We start from the raw sequence: 20,847 nt of genomic DNA on the forward strand, positions 1-20,847 counted from the left end.
AAGATAAACTAATTAAAACTCGGTGGATCTCGGTAGTCACTTTAGATTTTTTACTTACACAAGAAGCATTTCAGGGTGACTTGATCAAGCCTTCTGGTCTTTCTCTTTCACCCTTTTTTATTTTTTTTCATTTCATTTTTCTATAAATATACAGGTATATACTCTATTTTTTTTTTTTTTTATAACGTGTTATTTTCTTTATGATATGTATGGAAAATACCGGTTTTTTTTTTCTTCATGTGCATTGACTAACACACACACACACATTTTTCTGATCAACTTGATATATATAAATACGATTTTATTACTCTGTGTGTTTGTAAAGTGAAAGCTTTATTCTGTACTTTTAATTAAGATTTTTTTTTTATTATAATTATTATTATGACTATTGCAGTTTTTGAAATCCTTTTATTTTTCATTTATTTTTAAATTATATATTTTTTTTTTCTTGGGGATAAATGTGTAAATGAATTTTATATTTACTATAGAAGAAAATAAAATGGATAAAATATTCTAACGATTATATTTATATTTAAAAATAAAAAAAAATTATTTATTTTTATTTTTTAAAATTTATTATTTGTCTTGGATATTTTATTACTCCCCAATTTTTCAGTCTGGATTATTTTTTTATTAGTTTATTTTTTTTATATTTGAGTTTTTTCATTGGTTCGTATACTTTTTAGCAAAGGTTTACTTAAGATATTAAAGCAAGCGCGTCTTTTATCCTTATTTTAACTTTTTTTTTTTATTATTTGTTTTTCTTTTTTTCAAGAGCCTGAGCATCCGGTGTTTTACCGGAGGCTTTATTTAATTTGTAAGCGGATTTTTGCACTAATCAACGGATTTGCGAATGCAGAAAAGAGAAAAATGTAAGGAAAGTTAAAAAAAAATTTATATACTTGGATAGAAATAAAGCTAAGGAGAGAAGAAAATTTATAAGAACAAAAAGACAAGAAAGTCATTTGAATTTATTTTAATTATACTAACGAACGACTTCAATGAAAACGAGTGAAAGCTTAACGAATTATTTGCACGAAATATGATTGTCGAATTTTAGTTGTTGTAATAAAATATTTATAAATTTTATTTATCATTAATTTTTATATAAAATTAAATATTTCAATTGCTTTTTTAATGCAATATTTTCGTCTTCAACTGTTAGTTATTATTGTTATTTTAAAACAAAAAAAATGTCTGTAAATTTTGTGGCAATAAATTTTCATATTTTTGTTGAGACGATATACACATACACTAGTATCTTCTTAAATAATGCCAAGGGAATTTTATGCTCACTCTCGTATGAAAATGCACAAAGACACAGATTTACGATATTTTTCTTTTACCAGTTGTTGAACAACGTTATTCACTTTTTCGTGAATTGGCTTCTGTGTGGCATACGAGGAAAATAGAAGGACACTTGTGATAAATTTATGGCAAAACCAGGACCTTTTTTTTTTATTATTTTTTATTTACTCTTATTATTTTCATTCGTATAATTTAGTGTAAAAATATTGTCTTGACTGAAAAAGATAGAAGAGCTGTATTTTTTTTTATGTAAATAAAAAAAAATACATCTATCTCGGTTAGAAACAAATCCTAAAAATTTAAAAAAATATAAAAAAATTGTAATCATGTTTTTAAAATGTTAATAAATTAAAAATATGAAATATTAATTTGATATAAAGATGTTAGAAAAAAGCCATTCAATTTTATTTTTTTACAAGTCTCAAAATTAAAAACTTTATATTTCAACTATATATTTTTTATTTTATTTTATAAATATTAAAAGTCTGATCTATAATAAAGTACTCAAAATCAGTAAAAGAAAATTTAACTTAAAAAAAAATTTTACGTGCTTTAGATACTTGAATATTTTTTCCAATATTATTTTTTTCAAACTCTTATCAAAGTCTTGTCGATTTATATTTACATTTTAATAACTCTTGGTCTTTGACTTGTCATCATGTTCTTGTATAACCATCAAAAGAGACTTTTTTATTTTTATTTAATACGCTTGACATCCTTGAGTACAAAAAAAAAAAAAGAAAAAAATTATTCGAAATGAATATAAATAAACAAGATGACATAATAATTTAAATTTTCAAAGTTAAAAATAAATATAAAATATATTTTTTTTTCTATTATAAATAAATTGATGATTATTTAAAATTATATTTCAACATGTTCATTTTACCTCTTGTTAAATTTTATTTTTGTTGAATGTGTTGGTTAGTTTTTGAGGTTTATATTGGTGGTTGATTATCAATTTTCTACCAATTTGGTTCCACTTGTAGCGGCTCAGGCTTTTGTCTCGCTAATCACCCCTTGGGTCTCATTTTACTTCTCCCTCTACCTTAACATGTTCACGTGTTATATATATTCATCAACCCTTGTTACCCATCATGAACTAGTCTCTTTCTCTCTTCCTCTTTTCTAGTTATATTCCATGGATTTGTTTATTCGTTTATTCCTCACCAACACAAAACGTGACCCTTTTTCAACTTTGTATTATTTTTCCCATTCCATCAATACAAAATCTATTTTGCATATTACCTCACAAAATATATACTTCATCTGCGTACAAGCCTCTCTGATTTCCCCTTCAACTAAAAAAAAAAAAAAAAGAAATTATTTTTTCATCTTTTGTCGTTATTAAATTTTTTTTTTCATCTTGTTTTTAACATTGATATTTTTTTATTATTTATTTTTTCTTATTTTTGATTATAAATTTACCGGTTCAGTTTGTTTAATAAAAAAAATTAAATAAATTGAATAACATATTTTGGCATTTGAAATTTGGTGTATCGTATATTATTATATGGAAGTTGTAAATTAATTTTTTTTTTTGTTTTATTTTTATTTATTGAGTGTGAGAACTGTAATGAGAAAAATGTCATTATAGAATTTTATAATGATCAGCAGTTAAAATTACCTGTGTATTGGCAAAAGAATAAAAAGGGTGTAATACACGCCCAACAAATAAAAGAATATATTTATATGCACATGTAGTTGATGCCTAATTGGGTCGGTAAGTTTTTGTTTGTCTCAAAAAATATATATACAGATGCCTGATTTAATTGGCAGATTTTAAACGAAAATAATAATATTTTTTTTTTTTTAAAACAGATTTTTTATAAAATAATTAAAAATTATTAAATCAAAAAAATTAAAAATATATAATTATAATAAGATATAAATTAAAGATGTATTTAACAAAAAAATATATTTTTTATTAATTTTTTTCTCATTGTAAATTGAAAAATAATAATTGTAAATTGAAAAAAAAAAATTATTAATAATTAGAATTGGTAGTATAATTTAAATGAAAAATTTAAAAAATTAAATTAAAATATATTTAAAAAAATTTATTTATCACTTTAAAAACAATATTTGTTTTGTTTTTTTTTTTTCAATTGTTGTACAGCCAATACGAGACATTACATGATGTGAATACGCGATATTAATGCCATGGCTAAATTGAATTTATCCAGTACAATATACAGAGGGATGAAACACACATTTTAACGATTATGGGATCAACGATGTGAAAACACTGTGTTGTTTCAGGTGAGTATACTCCCACGTTTAATACAATAACACATTTGCTCCAATGCTGATACACTCAAATTTAAATATATAAAAAAATAAAAATTATATTATCATTACTATTATATTTTATCAAAAATTACAGTAAATATTTTTTCATTAATCTCAATAATCGTCAAATTTAATATTCAAAAATTACATAATTTATTATTCAAGTAATACCTATACAAAAAAAAATAAAATAAAGAATGAGAGAGAAAAATATTTTCATGTGAAATCAACTTCCAAATTCGGGTGTTGTATTTGCAGTTTTAAAATTACATATATTTAATACACGAATTATTATTCCACGTACGATTCATGAAATTCCATTTTCGGTATATAAAAAACAAAAAAAAAAATAAATACAACAATAATAAAACAAAGAAAATAAAAATAAATAAATACAACGTCAAAGAATGTGTATCATTAGTCGAGTTACCAAAGCTGTATTTCGTTAAACCAAAAATACTTAGCATCATTGAATATATTAATTTTATTATATCTTTATTTTTTTTTTAAATGATAATATTAAAAATGAAAAAAAATAAAAACATACTGTCTTGCTCATTAGATAATTAGATTATAATTTACACTTATTAATTTTACATTATTGTTTATTCATTGAAATTCAGTGATAAAAAAAAAAAAAAGTGTTATATCTTATCATATAAAATGAATAAAATGAGGGATAATAGCAGGATGGTGTAACAGTCGATAAAACGAAAGATAGCAAAAGTGTGGTAAAGGCCAATAATAGCTGCTAAAAATTCCAGAGTGCTTCTGGCAATAAAGTGTGTATCACACTCATACACAAACATTTTAGATATATATTTACAGAGAGGAGGACATTAAATAAGACCAGGTTTTCTCATGGTGTCCAAAGTTGCCGACAATATCGTGCGAATAAGTAGCATTTTTAACGTTTAAAGTCGCATTTTACAAAGCCAACGACGACAGTTAAACCATAACATTAAAATCAAACAAAGAATTAAGAATTTTACTTTATGCGATTTGAAATCCTACTGGCACCGAGATTTTGTTGCTTTAAAAAAACATAAAACTATAAACATCTAGAATTATATATTTGTCTGACTTTTGGATGTTTCGGTGTCTCGAGTTTAATAAGATTTAAAATATTAGAAAATATGCAAATTAGGAATATGATAACTTGTAATATTTATAGAATAAAAATAATATAAATAAATAAAGCTTGATGGTGTTGGCAGTTTATCATTAATCTTATTGGTCAGTTGTTTTGTTTTTTTCTTTATTGTTTTTTTTTTCAGAGTTAGTATATGATTATCATCATTTATTGGACTGATCCGTAATGAATTGAGAAAAAGATGAGGGAACAACGACCTATAATGGTAAAACGATTCATGCTTTGAAAGCGCCACACGACATTTTCGCATAAAATTAACTCATACGTTTGGTTTATTTTAATTAACGAAACACCACAGGAGTTCATCGTCACATCGCCACCTATTTAGTCGTTAAACCACAACTTGATTTATATCATACTGATGCACATCTCACAGCCACGATTCATCGTGATTATCGCGAGAGAAAATACGTGACAATTATTGCACGTTTATTTATTTATATATAATAATAAATGGCTTTTTTTTATAAATTACGAAAAAAACAAAAGAAAAAATTAAAAAAAAATGTATATAAACGTTGAGAGTTTTTATTAATTTATAATTTTATATTTATAAACAATTCAAAATAATAAAATCAAGTATTTAAAAGTATTAATATATCAATAAAAAAAAAAAAGAAATTTCCATTTTTTTTAGGGAAATAAAACTTGCGTAAAATACAATGCCTGGAAAAACAAGTTTTAAAAATATAAATTGAAGTAAAAAAAAAAAAACTCTATTCATGGAAAATATTCATTTAAATTTTATTGAATGAAAAATAATAATAAAAATTTTTAAATTTATTTAAAAAACAATTTTATTTATTTTTATTGATCTAATATAATTTTCTAAAACAACTTGACTATTAATTATAATAAAACTATTTTTTAAATTATCTTAAATTTAAAATTTAATAAAAAAAAAAATCTTGATATACCTGCAGAGTCTGTATGGCATTTATAAGAAAGTAATCTTGATTTTCTCAAAGTAATAGTTTGTGATTGGTATAGGAGGGGTAAGTAAATCAATGAGAATGATACTTGCACGATGATGGCTTAATTCACATTGGGGTCTTTGTGATCATTGATAAATTCTTGAGTTATTTTTGTTATACGATCGTGAAGGTGGCCCAAGTTGAGGCGCCATCCTGTCCACTATATATATATACATTTTGTCTCTTCTCATTGCATACCATAGAATATTATCTCTCAAAGAGTATTTCAACTTGGGTCAACAAGATCAACCAGTCACGGAGTTAATTAGACTGTATACAACCAAGAGTCTCTCACACGTGACATAAAAAACCGATATCAATCGGCAGCCAGAAATTCAACCCTCTCAATAAATATATAAGCCCGCCAGCATCGATCGATTTCATCTTTACATTATGTTTTTCTTTTTTTGCTAAATAATATTATTTTTCAATTTAACTAAAATATATATATTTATTTTTTACTTATTTTTCATCGTATTTTCTTTTGAGTAAAAAGTAAATTTATTCAGAGAACCTTAAGGTGCATTAGATATCTTATATTTTTTTTATATTTTTTTAGAGTTGAGAAAGCTTGTCGAGATCTTTGGAAGGCACTTACTATTCACCCTTAGTCTTCCGGGCCAAACGACCTTCACAGTCATTCTCTCACTCCTCTTAAAGATCAGGAAGACTACAAGAGAATTCACACTGTATCTCGTTCACCTTTTACGCATGAGTTTTTCTCAATAACGATGTTTTTTTTTTTTATTTATTTTATATACACTGTGTTATTGGTAAAAGGGACAACGTGAATTTTGAGTGGTCACCCATCATGATGTATGATAATATCACATTATGCATCATTGACTCCAGTAAACATTTTACAAATCATTTACTTTCAATTCTCTTGAAATATACTGTATAAAATATTATACACAAACCTTTTGGACTTTATTTTTCTACGATTTATTTTGTCCAAATTATATATGATATAGTGACAATAATAATTATTTTCATTAATTAAATTATATATTTTTCAATTAATTCAATTGTTTTATTGTAAAGTAGAATTTATATTTATTTATTAATATATTTTTCATGTAAAAAAACCAAACAAGTATACAATATATTTTATACGTATTCAAGAGGGTAAAATGAGTTTTTTTTTTTTCTTTTTATAAATTATACAACACTTGAGAATAGAATGCAGATAACATACAGTGAGTATACGATAACGAGAACGTCACGATTTAAGGGATGATCCAACAACACTTGACTCAAATACAGGTTGGTGTTAAGGGGATCATGTCTGTATCAGTGTTGGATAAATTGGTCCAGTAAAGTTTTGTATGAGTTTATATGAGTGTTCTATGGGTATGCTAAATAGATAAAGATCATGAGAAAGAGAGAGAGAGAGTACAGTGATGATAAAATGAAAGATGATGACAAAAAACATTGAGAGAAAGAGAAAGAGTAAGTATAGAAATAGTATAGTGGTCGACTCATTCCACTCACATTTATACCCTGGTCTCTCGTTTGTTGGAGATGGAAGCAATAGGGATCAACTAGTATGCAAATAACATGTAAATATTTTCTCATTCTACCATCAATATATATATCGTCTTCTAGTTGGTCTCACTTGGTGTTTCTCTCTTTTATTATGTATTTCTCATTTTACCTCATTCCAGTTAAAGAGGGAAGAAATCAAAGCTCGGTATATATACAAGAACAAAGCGAGTGGTGAGATGAGAATCGAACCAAGTACTCTTTTTTTTTTTTTTTTTTTTTTACTTTCCCTCTGTATATATGTCTCCGCCTCTTTGAACATTTTCGTACTAACCAACCATCATTCCCCCTTTTTCTACGATCCAGACTTTCATGATTTTAATTTTTTTTTTATTTCTTTACTAAATGAACCCACCCTTCTCTTCGTTAGAATTTGATTTCAAGGGCTCTGTAGTTTTGATCAAAATGGCGCTTGGAGGGTCTTATATACATATATATATTTTTTTTTTTTCTTTTTTTGATTCAAACAAGATTCTAAAGTCCCTCATTACGTGATCAAGAAAATTGTATTTGTCGTGAATGAGAGAAACTTGAAGTGTTGAAATATATTTATTTTTTTTTCTCGATTGCAGGAATTAACGATTTATTTTTTTATCAGTAAAGCTTTTATTTCATACCTATATATATTTTATTTAAAAAAAGAAAATTACTGATAAAATAAAGAATTAAGTTGTGTGTAATTTGAATCATTTTGTAAATGAAGAGTATATGTTAATTAGTTGGTTGACTTTCAACAAGTAAAACTTGAAGTAGAGAAGATTTTACTCGTTGTCTTGTGGCCTGGTATCATTCTCATCGTAAGCCCATGGTGTTAAATATATACCAACTCACATAAGTTTTAACCAGTATTTGTTTCTTGAAATTATATATATATAAAGACTTTTCCTACAATTTTCCAGCATTAAAATCTTGGTATTTATAGATGCGTCTTTGGCTTGTGAAATCAGAACAACATGAAATTAAAAGAACAAAGAAAGAAATATAATTTTAGAATGAGAAAGATAATTAAATAGTTTTGTGATAAAATAAGATGGAATATAAAATAAGTTGAAATGGCTTTAAACTAAAGTAAGACCTTTCAAACTTTACCTAAAAGTATTTTCATTTTATTTTCCGAGATTTTGGTGCAAGATTACTTCTAAAATCTTCCACAATTTTCAAGGTATTTTTATTCATATTTTTTTTTGTCGTTTATTTATTTCACATTTCTTTTTTAATATAAAAAAATAATAATAAAATAAATACAATAAAAATATATCAATATTTATTCAAGAGTGACAGTTGTATTTATAAAAAAAAAATGAATCTAAAAAATTTCAATGTGGCTACTGAGGTATTCTCTATGCAAAAGAGTTTGGGAAAGTGGTTTGTGGATGACAGCAGATTTTAATAATGCTTCCTCTTTTTTTGCAAAAGAAAGGTAGAAGTTTAATGAAGATTGTGCCAGATACTTTTAATTGCTATTCCCCTCCATCACAGTATACATATATATACTAACACGTATACTAAATCTAGGAATTTTCAGCTCCTTTTATCAGAAGCCATGTCTGGAAAAATACCAGAGAAAAGTATCATCATTCCTTCGTCAACTTGGTCTACAGAAAAAAAAAAAAATTAAAAGAAAAAATATAAGAATCCTCATTCCTTGTTCGTGATTTTATCACTTTATTATATATATCATCACAATTATTTCACCGGCATTTGTTATCAACGCTGTGGGCTTTATCTTTGAATTAAAATTTGAAAAGAAATACTCATTTTATAATTACAATATAATGAGACAATTAATGATTGACAAATATTAAATAAATATTTTTTTTAAACAATTAAAAGTTATATAGTTTATTTAAAAAATAAAATATTATTTTTTTGCAGATAAAAATGTTACAGCATAAATCAGTGAGATTGCTGCTTACTATCTAGTGTCCCAGGGGATTTTTCAATTGATGAAGTACAATGAGATGCTGCACGTTATATATATATATGAGCCACCTTGTCTGTAGTTTAAATGTTGATGTTAGTCTTTAGTTTATTTTAGCCCTATGCAATACCAATATATACAAATGTATATATATTTTTTTATTAACAACGTCAATATAACACAATGAAAAATATTGGGGAAGGCTTATGGAGTTTGAATGTAAAGTCTAAAAATCAAAACACATTAATCTCAGTCACGTGGCAATAATCGCACGCTGGTAAAAAAACATTAAACTAAAACGTACTCGATTTAATCTCCAATTGTGAATTGCTATTTTTTTTAAATTACCTATATCATTTTAAAAAGTTTTATGTAACTTTTAAAATTAATTAAAATTTAATTTATTAAAAATAAAGAGTATAAATAATATCAAAAAATATTTAGTAAGTTAGGGTAAATTTATTGGGGTGTGATATTTAGTTGAGCTATATATTTTGTTGCACACAAAATCAGCTCGTCTATACCAAAAGTCACTATCTTTTCAAAAAAAGAAAAAGAAAAAATGCATGAAAATTACTGTCAGTTGCTGCCAGTCATGCTGTCGATCAATCAAGATGATTATCATGATGAGCATGAAATTTCAAAAATAATATTTATATCATATAAAAGAGCAGAAAAAAATTTACAAAAATCTGTGGAGAAAGAAATAAGGTCAATTATTCATTAAAGTGATTAATTATATTTATTTGATGTTATATTTTATATGATTTATATATTTATTTCATTGTTTTGGTTTATGATATATATACAGTATAACAATGATGAAGAAAATGAAGATGCATTACTGACTTATCTAATTCAATTTGGCAATATCATCCCTTTATTCAAGTGGGGCCAAATGATTACCAAGAAGAGAACGTTATCTCGTCTCGCGGGACACGTAAATTACCATTAACTTGCGTACAATGAGATCATAAGTTTATGTCATTTGGTATAAGTCAAAGAGAGAACAAAAAATAAATAGATTATTATTTTATCTATATCAGTCTCCGTTAATAATTTTTTTTTTCGATTATTAATTATATCAGCCTCAAAGCAAAGCATAAATAAAAATACAAAGATTAATGTCAGTAAGTTTTTATTTTTATCTCAACCTTAAATGTTCATCAAAGTATTTAAAATAATAAAATATATATTGCATGATAAGCAAACAATTTTGACGCAAAAAAATAGAAAAGAAATAAAACACGTGTGTTTGCGAAATACAGATTTTTTGCTTCAACACCAATTCTGAATTTAAATCAAATATATTTACGTAATAATGTCACCGAGACAGTGAAGCTTTAACATATAAAAATAGAAAACATTTATATATTTTATTTGTTGACTAGTCTATCGTGCTTTTATCCCGACTATATTTAAAATATATATGTAGCTATGATAAAGGCAAAATTTGAGGGTTACTAGTTGGGGTGGTTTTTGATGGTGAAGGAGTTTGGTGGACGACAGGATAAGTTTTTGACACGTGGCTCACGTGTGTTTGCCGGGTACACAAAACTCAGTGTTTGGTACACATGCCTTTCCAATAGGACAATGCCTCGATCGGTTACCAAAACACTGACGTGAGTTCTAGCATAAACGATATTTATGTCAGCATAAAGGGTAAGGCCAAATCCAGCAAAAGACCAACCATTCTGTTTTTTTTTTATACCCCACTTTTATCATTTTTTTTTTACATCTATTCAAAAATATTTATTATTTTAAAAAAAAAATAATAAATATATAAAGTTAACTTCTGAAATCTGATTGAATTATTAGAATTTTTTTTTTTTGTTTTTGGAAAAACAAATTAATTAACCTGGAGCTGGTGGTCAAATTTATATTTACGAGCACATTAGCGAGCTACGCGCGCGTGTATATCTATACCTTCTAAAAAGTTCATTGTTCATTGATTTTATAAACACAAGTATTATCATATAAAAAAAAAAGAATGAATAAATTGACGAAAAATTTTTTTAATTTATTTATTTACACATAAATCACACATAATTCACGCGTAATTCTTAGTCTAATAACATCAAGATTGAATGTTTACCGAAAAAGTTGTGCTACCTTAATATGTCAGTTTTAAAAAAAATATAAAAAATATTTTAAAAAATTTTGTTTTTGAATTATTTCTTCACACATAAAAAACACATAATTCGCACAAAATTTTGAGCCCAATCGCATCGAGATCTAATAATTATTAAAAAAGTTGTGCTAGCTTAATATGTGAATTTAAAAAAAAAAATGTAAAAAATAAAAAAAAAATTTTCTTTCAAATTTATTTTTTCACACATAAAAAACATAATTCAATTTTAAGCCAATTGCATCGAGATCCGATGATTGAGAAAGTTGTGCTAGCTTAATATGTAATTTTAAAAGTATAAAAATAAAAAAAAAATTTATTTTCAAATTTATTTCTTCTTACATAAAAAACACATAATTCGCACAAAATTTTGAGCCTAATTGCATTAAGATCCGATGATTATTAAAAAAGTTGTGCTAGCTTAATATGTCAATTTTAAAAAAAAATATAAAAAATATTTAAAAAAATTTTGTTTTTGAATTATTTCTTCACACATAAAAAACACATAATTCGCACAAAATTTTGAGCCCAATTGCATTAAGATCCGATGATTATTGAGAAAGTTGTGCTAGCTTCATATGTGAATTTTTTAAAAAAATGTAAAAAATAAAAAAAAAATTTTTTTTCACATTTATTCTTTCACACATAAAAAACACATGATTCGCACAAAATTTTGAGCCCAATTGCATCAAGATCTAATAATTATTAAAAAAGTTGTGCTAGCTTAATATGTCAATTTAAAAAAAAAAAATATAAAAAATATCAAAAAAAATTTTGTTTACTCGCTCTTTTTTTTTGTTTTAACAAATAAAAAAATAATAGAAAAGGCAAACAGAAAGAAATTCGTATGAGAGTAAGTGAGAAAAAAACAATGGCCAATCAAATGTCCGGAAGACCGATGATGTTTGTCCTTTTTATATTAGGATTTCTGCATGTCAATTGATGATTTTTTATTTTAATAAAATATAAAAAAATTAGAGAAAGGTATTGAGTACAAAATATAGATCCTACATTTATTAAATGACATTGAATATTAAATGAAATGAAAAAATAAATAAATTGCTCATGTTCATACATTCCAAGGTTTCAATATTTCATCTTTAACCAGTCATTGTAAAAATTTAATCTCCAGATTTATTAAGATGTCACGTGTATATCAAATAAATTTTAGATTTTTTCGTTGATAAAAATTTATTTTTGAAAGTTGAGTTTTCAATCATATTAAAATTGAATTGATTTAAATCATCAGATTTTACCATCAAAAAGTACATAAATTGATTTTATAAAAAAAAATTTCTTTCAATGTGGATAATATGAAACTGTACCTGAGAAATGTTGGAGAATATTTAATATTTTCATATACAACAGAAAAGAAAATAAAAAAATCACAAGATTTATTTGTCATATCAGTCATCATGAGTGACCGTTATTTGTGATAATAAAAAAAAAGAAAAACCAGTTGGTTATGGTAGAAGAGCAAGCAGTACAGTCGAATTAGCCACAGGGAAATTGAACAATAGGAATCCCCTGTTTTTCATGGAGGATCATAATGGATTGGGTACACTTGGTTATTTTTTTTTTTTTCATCTTTTTTTTTATTCTATTATCCTATTGAAATACTTCAGTGACACCCAACTTGAATATTAAAAATTCAATGAATTTTTAAATACACACTAATGACAAAAAATAATATCTATCATCGAAAAATAATTACTCATTTTTATTTGTTTTTCATTCAAGACTTCTAATATTTATTTTAATCATACAGCCTCAATCTGTCCACGTGAATATTTAAAAATAAAGATAGATCACTTACCAATAAAAAGGGTATTATAAATAAAAAAATCATTATCTTAAAAATGAATGCTGTATATATTTTTGTGATATAGGGGATAGAAAAAAAGGCGATATTTTAAGCATATTATATTCACGTTATATATAAATGTGGGTGTTATATATATATGTCGACACAATCGTGGTCAGAAAACGCACCCGGTTACCCATCAAACTTTGTAACACATCAATAACATCAGGTCTTGACAGCCAGTGAAGACCGTAAACATGATGGACCGAATTTTATATATGAAAAAAAAAAATATATCAAAACTCTATAGATAATTATTATACCAACTTTATGTATTTTACCTTTTGGTGAATATTTTTTAAGTAAAAGCTCTGTCCAATGTCTTTACTCTTCTCCGTCTGAAAAAATAAAAAAAAACAATATTTTTAAAAATCATTGTCGACAAAATATAGTTGATGTACATTAACAAGGTCGTTATATTTTTTTTTCTACGGTTTTCAAGGAGATTTTGAGCATTATATCCGACTCGATTATAAGAAATAAATAGCCACACGTGGCTCTAACCGCGGATATTAAATGTAGCATCAATCTTCATCCATCAGTTGGCCACAATACTGTATAGATTTTGTGGCTTCAAACATGTACCATATGGATCACCCAACTCTTTACAATCCACAAAAATATATTTTTACTGTACAGTTTTTCAACAAACCCTTCATGGAAATATTTCTCTACTATTTTTTTAATTTTTCTTTATAATTGGAAAGACATATATAGCATTTTATTTTAAAAATCATTCTCTCATATAAAATAAACAAAAAAACAAATATCGTATCAAAATAAAAAGAGGAAAAAAATAGTTCAATATGACACAAATAGTCACCTATAATAGATCAAAGCCAGAAAAATTGTGGGTACCACCTACTCGCGTGGATCATTAATTTTCGAACAATAAAACACAAAGCGAGTCCACGGCGTGAGACAGACACGCCCCAGTACCAGGAGCCTATATCGCAAACATTTTTTTTTTTTTGTCCCCAATAGTATCTCTATTTTTTTCCTCTCTTTATTTCAACACAAATATAAGCAAATTTTGTGCCAACTAAATAAATACTCTCTAAAAGCATAAATACGTATTTTTAAAAATTATTTTGTTCAAATTGACTCAAAGTTTCTTAAATATTTTTTATTTATTTTTTTATATTTGTTGTGACAGAGAAATTTTAAATTATAGGTGCAGCACTGACTTTTCAATAAGTCACACAGCATGTCATTGTTTCAATGCAACATATTCGTGAAATAAAAAAAATCTTCATTTCAAAATCCATGTATGTTGTATCTTCGATCTCGCGCCTATAGTACGCCTCAGTCACGTGGCAAAAAAATTCACATTACGTATATATATTTGATGGTGTGTTTGCTCTACGTATTTTAAGGGGTCATAAGTAAAAAAAAAAAAAAAAAAAATTGTTTAGGGATGGGACAGAAGAACGCGACAATTGATGATGCCGGGTGCCGGAGAGTCACTCTCTGGACATTGTTTGAGTCACGTGTCATCTACCAAAACGACCAGATATTTCTCCCTTTTTTTTCATCCCTTGAAATGTGTATACCAACAAAAAAAAAGAAAAAAAGCCAGTTAAATGATTTTGCGTGATCAGGCATTTGGAAATGTATATTCATATAATTTGGAGGAGTGAGAATTAATACGTTGATAATAAGTACCGTGGAAAATATATTACGAAAGGGTTTTAATGATGAAATTGACAAAAGTGCACACTTTTATTACGCATCAATGAATTTCGATGATTTGTCGAAGGGATGATGGAACAATTGTATGTTTTAAATAAGCACGATTTTATCGTAATATGTCGTGTGTCAAGGATATTTAGATTTTTCAAATCGATTCTGAAAACGACACGTTTAGCCAAAACACACGTGGCTGTATGTAAAAATAAAAAAATATACACACACTATATATGAACGTGGTTTTAAATTGAAAAAGTTGATAAATTTCTAATTAAATTTATTGTATTTTCTAATGCGGTTAATAAAAACATTATAAAATTTAAAAAAAAAAAAAAAATGTATACTTGTCGATCTCGCCTGCTCGTCATGCTCAGATTTATTTAACTGACATTGTTTATTTTTTTAAATTTATATATAACATTACAGAATAAATGCAATACAAAATGCTTCTGTCGACAAGTGGCTTTTTCGTTACCCACTGCAGGGAGTCATTGTTTTTATCTCATTTATATATATAAATATTTGTATATATATATACGTGTTATGTGTGTGGCCACAATTGGAAACTGGTTCTATGAGAAACTCCTGATCACAAACTGATCTCCCGTGATGCCGCGCCTCCCAGAGGACTCGTCGCGCAACAAATACCTTTTTTTTTTTATTTTTTTTTCTGCCAACTTGCAATCAAGGTCGTCGTTATTCACCTTATTTTTAACATTTACAAATGTCAATACAATTTCAAGTCACGTATTTTTTAATGGAAATGGTATATATATATTGTTGCACCCCACAGCTAAAATCACTTTTCATTCAATCACACAATGCCCAGTTAAAAAGATAAAAAAATTATTTGTAAAATTAATTTAAAAAAGAAAAAAAACAATACAAATAATGTTTTTATTTCTTTACTTGTAAAAAGTAAATAAAAATAGTAGGGGTGTGCGAATAGTCTTCAAATAAATTTCGAAGTTTGAAAAAATAATCAAAAATAATAAATACTTCATAGTTAATTTTTTTCCGACATGAAAAAATGGAAATATATTATTTTGAAAATTTTGTTTTTTTTTTTAAATTATTTTTTTAAACAAATTTATAAAACTAATATTAAAAAAAAATTACTACAATCAATAGTAGCTAGTTTTAAAAGAGAATTTATTAATTCCGACATATTAAAATGATTTTTCAGTAATTTTGTTAGTGTGCTGTGTGATAGAAAAAAATTAAAAACAATATTTTAATTAACAAAGTTATTATAAAAATAATAATTAAAGTTTAAATTTTTATATATTGTAATAATTGTCCATATATATAAAAATAATAAAAAGTATATGAAGAAGGGTTTTCCTTTGGGTACTTGATACATTAAAGTTATAGAAGAGGGTTTTGCCTTGAGTATATATCACTTGATTCATTACGTTTGACAATTATGCGTTAATTTACACCTAGATATACTTCAAACGGTTTTTATTCATTGCCTTTCGAAGTGAGTTACCAAGAAAGTACTTATAAACCTTACACACACATATATATATACACAAAAATGTACATGAAAAAGGTTGTATCCATCATCTGGTAGCTTTCTAGAGCAATAAAAAATATTAAAAATACTTAAAATTAAAAATATATAATTTTAAAGATGAGAAAAGTAAGGGGTCATGTCACTTTGAGCTTTCATGATATATTTTTACAATTTTATGTCATCAAGTTATCATGTCAAAAGGATCATTATACTCACATATGAGTTTTAATATCATCTAGCAACTTTATCATTTTTATTATTTATAATTTACATGTGACACTTTAAGATACCTTCATAAAACGATTTGAATATATTTAAGATAATAAATATCAAATTATTTAAATGAAAAGAAAAAAAAAATTAAAATCCAACAAATATGCAAATGATTTTTTATTTTTGCTTTGTTGTTTTTTTTATATATATCTTTTAGACAATTAATGTTGGTGTGAAAATGTAACAGATTGGAAACCACATTCGATTGAACTTGGATGTCGTATTAACGTACCATTGACACTATTAACTAATGTCTATCCTCCCCCTATTCCCTCACTCTTTTTCGGTCTTTTTTTATATATTTTTTTTCTCCTCCCCCACAATGACATACGTGCAATATATAAATGTACACGTAAAAACCCCAAAACAATTTATATTGTATGTACAAAATGTATTAGTATCAGGCTGATGGTATCCTGAGCTCAACCTGAACCAAAAAGCGTGGAGGATATCTCTCTCCCTGTATTCATGGACAGTAGTTTAAGCCTTGATATATCGCCCGACGACACTCCCAACTTCTGTCACCGTTTTGTATCGTTACGATTTTTTTTTTTTTATTTATTTATTTTTTTGTCGTGTCCCTTTCTATCTTGGTTGACCATATGTCCACAATGTGATCAACATGGAATGAAAAATATATATTCAAGTTTAAAAAAATTCAAATAATTTATATTTGAAAAAAAAAGGATTTAAATTAACAAGTAATTTATAATTATTTTTATTATTTATATTTAACTTTTTTTTGCTTTTTTTAATTTGCAAATTTTTGTGGGATATAATTATTTCGTCATTTTGTAAATTAAAAATATTGATTTTTTTTTTTATTTAAAAACGTTTATAATTTAATATATATTTTATATTCATAAATCATTTGAAAAATAAATTTTTTTTTTTTTTTTTAAAGTTTATTTTGCATTGGATAAATACCACTTGCCAGTTTTATTTCGTCACGCAACCCCATTTAATACAGCCTCATTCGAGGTAACAAATGATGCCACATGTTCGTATCTTGAGTGAAGCGTAACCCGCGGGCACACGCAGGGTTGAATTTAACTCGTCGTTGGTGGCGATATATAGTCTCGGGGGTTTAAGTTGGTGTGATGGATCTCGTTCGTCGTTCAAACTCATTCACGTAATACGTATATACATTTGGTTTATACACGCATGTTAAAATAGCATGGACAGCTTGGTAGTTTCTTTTTTCTTTTTTACTGACACACGCACACCCATATTTTAGTATGGAATGAAAAAAAAAAAAAGCGTAAAAAAGGGCGATGAAGCAAGCAAACTAGTCAAGGGCTAACTGCCGCATTGGGACCATTTTCAGCAAGTACGAAACGAGTGGTCTCGCTTACTTAGCTTCTAACAGTTGAACCTTATTTTCATCTCTCTAAATAAGGTCCATAATATGAAGAAAAAAAAATACATATAAAAAGAGATGATAAAATACAAAACCCTAAAAATTAATAAAAAAAAAAAATATATATTTCAAAGATAAGGAAAAAATTGTATATCTTTATTATAGTTTTTTTTAAATATTTTTTTTTATTATTCTCTTTTTTTTTCAACGTCACATCAAAGACATGCCGATGATGAAATTTTATTAAAAAAAAAACTTTGAAATATGTGCATGACACAGTTTTAACTGAAGCGCAATATTTCAAGTAATTGTTTCGTTTACCACTCTCTTGCCTCGAGGAAAAAAAAAATCATTTAAGATGTTATGAAGACAGGAAAAAAAATGTAAAGAAAAAATAAAAAAAAGTAGTAAGTTTAAGGATAAAAGAGGCGCCTGAATGTCATTGAGAACATAAAAAAAAAAAAATAAAAAAAATTATATATAGTTATGTACGAGTGTCAAACAGGTGGTCCAGGTGAGGGAGTTGAGTCAACAGGGTTATTTAAAAGTTGGTATGTGTCTCATTGAAAGACATCTAAAATTGTTGTGTGCGTGCCTTGACCAGTTGATTAAAAGCCGGCTATTAGTTTGACTTTTTAACAAAACCGCCGCAACGAATTGACTGGCTGGTGTTACAGTGGCATTTGCCAGTGGCACGTATGTCGGTATATAATGGAAGACAAGAGAATCCGTTCTTGAGAATGAGTGAAAAATAACTGGTAATAAATTTATAAATAATAAAAAAAAAAAATTCAATAATAATAACGATGAATAATAAATAATAAAAAAATATGAGATGAGGGCTAAATGAGTTACTAATGAAAAGAGTCTCGCCACTTTTGACGTGTTACTGACCCGAGGTAATGAATGCTTTTATCTTGTATAAGTCGCGTGATGGTAGATCATGCCATTTGTCGTGATCAGTTCCGGTCTTTTCAACTTTATTCATCGTTACAAAAAATGAAAAAAAAATATGTAAAAATAAATTAATTAAATAAACAGTGATAAAAACAAAAAAAAAAAAAAAATGTCTGAGGTGATAAATAAAATAAGAAATGTTTTTTCTTTTTTTTATTCCTCCAAGAAAAATATTCTGTTCAATGTTACGATAGTTATTTGAAATGCATTTTACATTTGATTTTTTTATATATTTTTTTTGTTCGTTCATTTTTTTATTTTTAAGTCAAGCGGAAGTAACAAAATATTATGGTTTCAGATGAGTTAAAAAAAAAAATATAAAAAAAAGGGGTTGAGAGGGGTTAGAATAAAAAAGTTTTGTGAGAATTCGCATGCGGTAACTGTCTGGTGAGCTACTCTTGGAGACAATGAAAATCGCAAAGTTCGTATGGATGGAGAATCATGAAATAAACATCAGGAATCGATTGAATTCGCGCAACCGTCTGTAAAGTCGTTACTCCACTTTTCGTTCAAAATGAGATAGAAAGACAATTTACCATCGATGACAAAGAACGAGTGAGAATAATTATATAAAAATAAAAAAAGAGAAAGCAAGTTAGTAAAAACAAAAAAATACTATAAATATATAACTAAAACTTGCCCCAGACGTAAGTCTTCCCTAAAAATTAATCAGCGACCGGAAACTAACAATTTTTATATTTTTTTTTAAAACATGAAAATTATCAGTATTATTATTCTTCATCATTTTGCCTAATTTAATATCTCTATCTGCATAATAGTAGGAGTCATCCGGATGGTATAATATATGCAACGTTGATTTTAGAGTACTCAAAAAAAAAAGAAAAAATTTTTATTATGAAATATTCCACAAATGTCTTCCACGGTATATGAATCTCGTGAATATAAAAATATAAAATACATATAACATATGAATTAATTTAATTTTATGATAATTTTTATCAGTTAATTTTATAATATATTGATTTTAATAATTTTTTATAAATCAACAATTATTTTTATTTTTTTGTTATTTCAAGCTATTAACAATTCATTGATACAATGAGATGCTAAATTTATTCAAAAAAAAAATAATAAAAGAGAGCAGTTTGCTTGGACATTGACTCGATCTGATCTCTGAATTTTTTTATTTATTTATTTTTTGTTTCTTCGACCAATCTCGATCAAATAGGACAACCCAAAAGGAGATTGATTGTCAGTCTCTCCTACTATCTGTATACATTTTTTTTTTTTTTTTTTCGATTATCTAATGCCATTCCCTCCTTGTTAAAGCTTCGTGTTTATATCACAAAAAACAAATCCAATAAATCCATTTACCTAACTCACTGTGGCTATCGCATTATCGAGGTATGATGTAATTTTCACAAATTGAAGATTTATAATTTTCAAAGATATAAATCATTCAATTATTTATTATTTTTTTGTAATATAAAAAATAAAATACTGTGTCAAGTTAGTCAACTCAAGTCAAGTCGAGTTTCTTCATATAAAAAGTAATAAAAAATATTTTTAAATTTTATTTTTACAAGTCATTTTGTAAATTGCGGATAATTACACTCTAAAATGTTTACAGTAAAATAGATTTTGCTTTTTTTTTTTATTTTTACAAATGCTTTTAGTCGATGAGGTTTTGTTAAACTTTACACGACCATCAAGAAATACCCATCAAACCGCGAGACCACCACCCTTTTTGTCGTTTGCTTTACGTTTATATACCCTCATTTTTATTTTATTTTTATATTCTTTTTATTTTCTTTATTCTATCATGCAATCGGTTCACTCTCTTACTTGATCTTTCTTTTTTTTTTTTTCGTCTTCAATGTGACTCGAGAATTCTCTCATCCAT

At 26.2% G+C, this 20,847-nt stretch overlaps 1 long non-coding RNA gene across 1 annotated transcript in view; it reads right to left on the minus strand.

The window, feature by feature from the left end:
• Positions 1–2,203: 2,203 nt before the first annotated feature.
• LOC122855351 overlaps positions 2,204–20,847 on the minus strand; it is a 30,355-nt gene continuing 11,711 nt past the window's right edge. The window contains exons 2-3 of the long non-coding RNA XR_006374061.1: positions 13,467–13,523; positions 2,204–2,609 (exon numbers count right to left, since the gene is read on the minus strand). This is a non-coding gene — a long non-coding RNA (uncharacterized LOC122855351). The remainder of the gene's footprint in view (positions 2,610–13,466; positions 13,524–20,847) is intronic.

This window comes from Aphidius gifuensis, linkage group LG4 (genome assembly GCF_014905175.1).
Source record: "Aphidius gifuensis isolate YNYX2018 linkage group LG4, ASM1490517v1, whole genome shotgun sequence".
Lineage (NCBI taxonomy): Eukaryota > Metazoa > Arthropoda > Insecta > Hymenoptera > Braconidae > Aphidius > Aphidius gifuensis.